Source organism: Andrena cerasifolii, unplaced genomic scaffold (assembly GCF_050908995.1).
Source record: "Andrena cerasifolii isolate SP2316 unplaced genomic scaffold, iyAndCera1_principal scaffold0024, whole genome shotgun sequence".
Classification (NCBI taxonomy): domain Eukaryota; kingdom Metazoa; phylum Arthropoda; class Insecta; order Hymenoptera; family Andrenidae; genus Andrena; species Andrena cerasifolii.
This window is the reverse complement of record NW_027484917.1, coordinates 157,588-166,004: the sequence shown is the minus strand read 5'-3', so window position 1 is coordinate 166,004 and position 8,417 is coordinate 157,588. Positions and strand designations below refer to the sequence as shown.

The 8,417-nt window shown below is 53.7% G+C and overlaps 1 non-coding gene across 1 annotated transcript; it reads right to left on the bottom strand.

The window, feature by feature from the left end:
- Positions 1-1,368: 1,368 nt before the first annotated feature.
- Positions 1,369-1,552, bottom strand: LOC143378014 (U2 spliceosomal RNA). Its single transcript, XR_013087456.1, has one exon. It is a non-coding gene; the product is annotated as a U2 spliceosomal RNA (small nuclear RNA).
- Positions 1,553-8,417: the final 6,865 nt, after the last annotated feature.

The window sequence follows — 8,417 nt, the reverse complement described above, 5'->3', positions numbered from 1 at the left end:
TCCGTAATAAGGACGCCAAAGCGTACCTACAAATAATAAATTCTAATGAAATGGACACAACAATCACAGTACCTACCGTTGAATTGGAAGAATTCGAAATTATAATTCCGGAACCCAAACAAAGACGACCGAAAGAGACTAAGACGCCTAAACGCGTCACTCCTATCCTAACAAAAATCAAGCCCCTCTTTCCCCAGGATCCGCTGATCCATCATTCAGAGGTACCCGCGAAGGTACACTCGCTCTCATCCCCAGGGCATTATGCCGAAACAAACCTTCCCCTAGAATTCCAGGAGTCTCTTACTATGGCGTCGGGTGAGGAAATACCAATAATTTCTGAACAAACCGCAACGAGAATGGAACAAGTGTTCAAATTAATTTCTACGGAACATATGAATCCGGAAGAAAAACTCCATGTCCAAAGAATTTTATACAAATACCACGACCTCTTCCATCTACCAGATGAGAAGTTAGGCCACACAAACGCTATCCAGCATGGGATCCAGACAATGGACCCAGTGCCAGTAAATACTAAACAATATCGCTTCCCTCCTGTACATAAGAAGGAAATAGAAAAACAAGTGAAAAATTTACTTGCAAACGACATTATTAAGCCGTCTTTGTCGCCCTACAATTCACCTATCTGGATTGTTTCTAAAAAACCAGGACCCAATGGGGAACTCTTGTGGAGAATGGTAATTGACTTCAGAGATTTAAACGAAAAAACCATCCCTGACGCATACCCACTCCCAAATATTAATGAAATATTAGACCAATTAGGAGGAGCAAAATACTTCTCCGTATTTGATCTAGCTTCTGGATTTCACCAAATCCCTATGAAACCGGAAGATGCACCTAAAACGGCCTTTTCTACACCTCATGGACATTATGAGTTTGTTAGAATGCCATTTGGACTTTGTAATGCACCAGCTACCTTCCAACGTTTAATGGATCACACGCTCACGGGACTCCAAGGCACAGAAATGTTCGTATATCTGGACGATATTGTCCTTTACGCGAGTTCCCTTACAGAACATTTAATAAAATTTAAAAAACTTGCTCAACGCCTAAGAGAGGCAAATCTTAAACTTCAGCCTTCGAAATGTAAATTTCTACACAAAGAAGTCGCATATTTGGGTCACATAATCACCGAGCAAGGGGTAAAACCTGATCCAGGGAAAATTGAAGCCGTCCGAAACTATCCGGCACCAAATACACCGAAAGGAATCAAACAATTCCTTGGTTTAACTGGATATTATAGGAAATTCATCCCAGACTTTTCTAAAATAGCTCGTCCGCTGACCCAACTATTGAGGAAAGACACAATATTTGAGTGGGGACCGTCCCAGAAAACGGCTTTTGACCACTTAAGATTAGCACTACAGAAAGAACCTATCCTGCAATACCCAAATTTTGACCTGGAATTCCATGTTACCACCAACGCTCCGTCAGTTTCCAAAAATCAGATTAATATTCTGACTCCCCAATGGGGAGTGTATCAGATATTAAGCTGATAAGAACAGATAAATGTGCGTTTATTCAAACAATGTTTTAAGCACCTGGTACATATCTGGATTGTCGGATAATGCTTAAACAATGTATGGTTTTTTCCCAACTTTTGGGGCTCACAATATACAATTGGCGTCAATCTCGGCGAAACTGCCCTGGCGATACTCCGCTCTTAAACTAGCCGCATTAAGCAGCTCTTCTACTGGAGGGCAAGAAAGGAGAAAGAGGAGGAGAGAAAAAGGCAGATGACAAAGACAGAGAAAAAGAAGAGAGGAGGGTCAGAGGCAATGAGACAAAGAGAGGAGGAGGAAAGGAGAGACGCGTAACGGGAGCAGCGATAGAAGAAGAGGGCAGAAAGAACAGAGGGTGAATAGAGAGAGGAGGAAAAGGAAGGGGAAAGAAGGTTTAGGCGAAAGAATGTAGGAGGAGTGGAGGGACAGTAAAGGTGAGGTAGGGGGAAAAGCGGGACTAGATGAACTAGAATCGTGTGAGGCGCCCCCTTTTTCCGCAGGTGCCACCCTTACTCCCGATCCTATAGAGTGAGGCTCAAGTTGTAGGTTGACCGGGGAGTAGCCGAGGCAAGGAGCAATCGGCAGGGGAGCCCACCCGCGGCACAGCGGCAGGAGCGCCGAGCGGGGCCCGGTATTGCCGCACCCCCGACACGTGCTCGACATATATGTCCCGGGACCATCTTATGGTTTCTGTGACAATGAGCCGGCGCATCAACGACGCGTAGTGCGGCGAAACACCGAGTCGCTTAAGAACCGGCTCATTGCCCTGGTCCCATGTACCAAGGGCGCCCACGACGATCGCATCCACATCCACCGAATACCCCGACGCGTGCAATGCAGCTGCAAGCGGGGTATACTTGACGATCTTCGATCGTCGAGCATCCTCCATGGCCTTGCGCTGGTTCTCAAACGCGACGGTGACATCGATGATGTGGACGCGTTTCGCTGCCTCATCCCGGACAACAATGTCCGGTCTGAGAGCCGCTAGATCGCCGTTGACTCCCTCCACCCTTTGGTTTATACGGATGGCTCCCTTCGCTCTGCATGCTTTCGCCACCCGCGCCATGACCGCGTCGTGACGAAGCTGCAGAGCGGCCGAGTGCGGCAGACAGTGACAGATTACGTGAGGTAGGGTCTCACTCGGGTAACCGCACCGCCTGCAGCGCTTGTCGCCCGAGCCCCAGCGTCGCGCCCCGTTAAGGGGCAGGACATCGAGGCGCGCGCGATGAATGAAGCGCCACTCGGCGAACCGGGCGTACCTGCCATCGCGGAGGAAGGCATTGCTGACTCCCAACCGCGACGACACCTGGAAAACCTTCCCTTGATCCGGTTTTGCCAGGAGAGAGCACAAGTAGCTCTCTTGTACCGCAATTCTCAATCGACGAATCACTTGAGAACTTGCGCCCGGGGGGATTATGGTCCGTCGACCCTCTGAGCCTCGGCATTCCAAAAGAATCTCCTTAGTCAGGGGGTCGTACCGCCATGCCAGGTGTAGGCGTTTGACCTGGCGACGCGAAGCCACACGCACCCGGGTCCACAGGCCAGGGTCACCCTGGAGGTCGCACGCAAAGGGTCCCTCGAGCGAACCCGAGAGGAATGCGGCGACCTGTTCCTGCGTGGGCTGGACGGATGTACGTCTCCGGACTGCATTCCTCAGCGAGGTCCTGGCCCGCTCAGCGATCCCGCCGTCCTTACAGGCTAGTAGCCTGAAGGCATGCGCGATCGTGAGCACGTCGGCCAGGTCCGCCATCGGGATGAGCCCGGCTCCGCCCCGCCAAGTGGGGAGGTAAACTACCTCCGCACTGGCTCGCTGGGGGAGATTCATCCAGCCCTTGACCAGGCGCTTGACTAGTTTGTCAAACGCCTTGAGTGGAGTTTTTTCGACTGCACCGCTCCTCAAGATGTGATCCAGCCGCGGCAGGATGAACACCCTAAGGGCGTCCATCTTCTGCCACGGGGCGAGGAGCGATGAGTCGATGGCATTCGCATCTTCCATCATCCGGATGATGGTGGCGGTAGGGGTTTGGCTTACCCGGGAACCAACCGGGATTCCCAGGTACTCGTAAGCCTCACCCTCTCCCAAGGCTTTCAGCTCCTCACCGTCGAGAACGAAGACGGTTGGCTGCGATTTCTGTGCGCTACCCTTCCCCCGAAGGTGAACGGTAGCGCACTTCTTGGGGTTGAATTTCAACCCCGCCGCAGCTGCCGCCCTCTGGATCCCGTCGAGGAGGGACTGCATCTCCGCTGGTGAGGCCGCCACAAGACCAATGTCGTCTGCGTAGGCAAACGCACGGTGCAAGTCCTCCCCCAACCTATAGCCTATCGGTAGTGACTCGACGGATCGAATCACTCGCTCGATCGCCAGGTTGAAGGTCATCGGACTACACGGACAACCCTGCTTGACCCCAGCCAGCATGGGGATGTTTTCAGTAAAGCCCTGGGAGGTACGGACCTTGGTCGTGCATCCAGTGTTCATGGAGAGCATGATCTTCTGGATGTTGAGGGGTAATTTGACACCCTCAAAGGCATCGAACAGGGTGGCGTGGGGAATCGAACCGAACGCGTTGGTTAGATCCAGCCACGCCACCACGGCTTGTCGACCCTCTCTCCGGCTGTCCTCAAGGACTTCCTGAAGCATGAAGTTGTGCTCATGGCACCCCTCATGCCTCAGGAAGCCCTTCTGAGGGTGACTCAGCCGCTTTCCCTTAACCGCGAAATCCATCAACCTGTCCGCGAACACCGCGGCGAACAGCTTGGCAACCGTATCGCCGAGCGCGAGCGGACGCCAATTAGAAAGGTCGCTTCGGTCCCCCTTCTTGTACGTAAGTACCGTTATGGAGGACTTCCACGACTTCGGAATGGCCTCCGTCCGAAGGCAGGCGTTAAACACCGAGGCAAGCACGGAGCACCCTGGATCAGCCTTCCCGAGCTCATCGTAGGTGACCCCGTCCGGACCGGGCGCACTTTTATGCGTCCGTCTCAGACGGGCCTCCACCTCCGACTCCAAGAAAGGCCTCACCAGTGCATCCCGTAGCTCACCCTCCTCGTCCGTAGGCCACTCCGGCCACACATAGGGCTCGCCCACAGGGGGGGGGCCGTCGCCGAGTACATTTTCTGGAAATACTGGCCGACCTCCCCCGCACTGACTTGGCAGTGAGGAGAAGGACCCGTCAGCACCTCCTCCATCGCTCGGCGACGATTCCCCCTGTACAGGCGCTGCAGCCTCGTGGCTTTCTTCACATGGTCCTCCGGGCCCTGCACTTCGGGGGCCCTAGGACGACCATGCTGGCGGTTGCGGGGCGGTTGCCCCACCCTCCCCTTAGCCGATCGGGACTGGAGGTAGGTGGTCAGGTCTTCGGCCAACCCCTCCAAAGTCTCGATCGTCTCGACACCCTCGGCGCGTGAGATAATGGCCTTGCGTAATTCCGCATCGGCCCGTCTCGCATCGCGCCCAGGACGCCAGGGAGGGTTAGATGTCGCGGGGGGAGAGAGGGCAGGTTCGTGTCGACGACCATTATGGGGGTAGGGAGTGGTACGGGGATTTGGACGGCCCCGGGGCTGTCCACGTCGAGAACGCGCCCGAGGAGCAGAAACCCGAGCTCCCGCCGACGCAACGACCGCGGCCGCCCGCGGGCACCCCCGGCGATCGCCCGCCGCGGTAGTATGGGGCTCAGGTTGCGGCTGCGACGGTGAACGCGACCTATTGTTGAGGGCGTGGGTGGGGGTAGGGGCGGGTGGACTTCTTGGGGACGGCAGTGGCAGCGGTGGTGACGAAGGCGCCGGTGTCGGTGGCCCCGAAGACTCCATCCTCCCTCGCCCCGGCGTCCTTCGAAAACTCTTGCCGCTGTCACCCCCCTCCTCCTCGCTCTCCGAGGAACCGCTGCCCGAGGCGATCCGTCGTCTCGTCCACTTCCTTCTTGGGGCCGCCTCCCATGGATCCTCCGTCCTGGTGGGGGTGATGGCCTTTTGGGGGACCTCCAGGCCCCCCTCCTCCTCAATGGGAACCAGAGGCCGGAAGACGAGAGGCTGCGCCGTGACGATTCTGACCGTGGGCCCCGTGTAGATACATGACGTCATGACGGGGCCACCACGAGACGTCGTCGTGACAGTGCTCGTGGTTAAAGTGGCCCCGGTCGATGACGTCACGACAGCCGGGGGGGTCAGGACAGCGCAGCTCGTCCGTGTCGGGGGAGTCGCCGGCCAATTTGGGGAAGTCGAGGCCGCCCTTTGTGTGGAGGTCCTCTCCTCCCGGACATGCCCGATGGAGCTGGCCGATGTTGAAGGTCCGGGAGGGTGTGTCGGTGCCCCCGCGGGCTCCACGGGGGTCGGGGTCTTCCTAGGCCGACCCGGCCCCCTCTTGCTGGACGTGGTGATGGCCCCATGGCCCGCCAGCGATGCCGTTTCCTTCTTCGGGTGCCCCACCCCCCTCTTGATGGTGGTGGAGGAGGTGGTGGGGGGCCCTGGGACCACTGTGGACCTCGGGGGCAGACTGGAGGACCTCGTCAGTCTTCGGGTCACTGGGCTCGGTGGAGTGTCCAGTGACCTTTTCTTCGCGGGCTGATTCTCCAAACTTCCCCTGGTGGAATTATGGCCGGACGTCGATGAACTCTCCCTCGAGATGGTGGTGGAGGGCCCCTGATTCCTTGCTGCAGCCTCCGCGTAGGTGGTAGGGGGAGAGCAGCAGCGGGCGGTGGTGATGGCAGCCCCAATCGCCTTGGTGGTGGTGGTGCGAGGTGGTGGACGGGCTGATGCTGGTGCAGCAGCAGCCCCCTTCGAGCGAAGGGTACTAGGGGCGGCAGCGGCGGTGACCCTCGTGGTCTTGGTGGTAGGCGGGGGTGGTCTTGGCGCGACGGAGGCCCTCTCCGTCGACGATCTCTTGGCCACTGCCGTCGTGGTCGCGTTGGGGGTCGATTTGCGGGGTGCGGAGGGGGGGGTGGTTTTGCGAGGGACTGGGGGGGTGGTTATTCGGCGCACGGGAGGGGTTGTCGTGCGCAGCGCGGGGGAGACCGTCGCAGCCCCCGATCCTGAAGGGTGGTTCTGTAGGGGGTCGCCTCCGCCGCTTGCGCCGCTGCCAGATCTGCGCGCCCTTTCAGTACAGGGCGCACGCGGAGCAGTCCCAGCACTCGCGGTCGCGGGGTGGAATTTGGCCACGTGGGCGTTAACGTCCTTTATAGGGTATTTACCCTTTCCCACGTGGCCGCAGTACCGACAGGTAGGTTTTAACGTCCACCCCACGTGAGTCCGTTTTACGTGCTGGGCGAACTCCACGTACCCCCTGTACCGAAACGAGTTGCTTTTCGACGACTTTTTGTTGAAGCACTCGGGACACGTTAAGCCGTCCGTGGCCGGTAGTTCGACGGCAACTTCCATCGTTGGAACCGGCGAAGTCATTTAAAACGGAAAAAGAAAAGAGGGAGAAAAGAAAAGTGAAAAGCAGAAAAAAAAAAGAGAAAATATATAGAAATGACTAGAGTAGTTATGTCGCCGGACCAACGGTGGAAGTCTCCCGAGTGCGTGGGCGCGCAGTGGATGAGATGAACGGATGAATGGCTGATGAGTATGAATATGAGGGTGCAGCAGCACAGCGGCGCGAAATATAAGCGTTCGAAAGAAATAGCGATACGTAATAAGAGTGGAGAACAATAGTTCTAGCGAATGCGAATCCAGGCAGTCGCCGAGATGTATAGAATAAGAATGGGAAAGTATAACGCAGAACAAGAAAAGCAATAAAGTCAATAAATAAAACAAAGAAAATAAAATACAATAGAATGGGCGCTGTAATATCAGATAGCGCCAGGCCAGGTTGAAGCGCCGGCGTTGCCTCTTGTCTCTTACACGCGTGTCAGAAGTAGTAAAAAGACAGTACCCAAGTAAATAAATATACGACACGCAACAATGTATAAATAAAGTAAATAAGAGACGGACAGGTGTATAAATAAAATAGAAAAAGAAAAAAGGTGACTAGAGTTGCTCCCCGGCTGAAATGCTGATTGATAGTAAAAATATAAAATATGTGACGTCAGTGGTTAAAAATGCAGAAGTAAAAGTGTATAAATAAAAATGTATATATAAAAATGTATAAATAGAAACGTAAAAGTAAAAATGTATATATAAAACTGTATAAATAAAAATGTATAAATAAAAGTGAATAAATAAAAATGTATAAATAGAAATGTATAAATAGAAATGTATAAATAAAAGTGTATAAATAAAAATGTATGAATAAAAGTGTATAAATAAAAAAATGTATAAATAGAAATGTATAAATAAAACTGCATAAATAAACAAAGCGTCAACATGAATAAATAAATAAATACACAACCAGACAAGCAACAAAAATCACGGCTAAAATATCACGAATATTAGCAGGCAACACCGGCTAAGTTCCCTTCGGCCGTCCCCGACCGAGCTCGTGTAAGAAAGAAGGACAGCAATAGAGTGGGAGACAGAGAGACGTGTCGAAGGAAGAACAGCTGTAGAGACAGAGAGAGAGAAAGCGGGCGATAGAGAAGGACGCGGAGGCGAAAAGGAAAGCCTCTCTATCGCGAGAGTCAGAAAATAAAATAGACTAGAATAAAAGATTAGGCTTGATTCCCGAGCGGGAATCAGTTGTGCAGAGAAGGTCTACCCGCGGTAGAGAAGCAGGAAGGAGTCGGGAAACTCTCTGGAAGAGGTGTGTGTCGGGTGTTAAAAATGACAGGTTTTCTAACCAACGTCAGCGAATCTTGGTCAATTATTACACCTCTTCCTTTGAATTTTTCCGACGGGAACAGGAAGGAACCCCCCTCGCATGCACCGTGGTGCACCGCACCGCGATATTACTCGCGAAACGGCGAAATTCCACGCATGCAATTTAAACCTTTCAGAAAACAACCAACGGTAAACCGTTAATTGTTT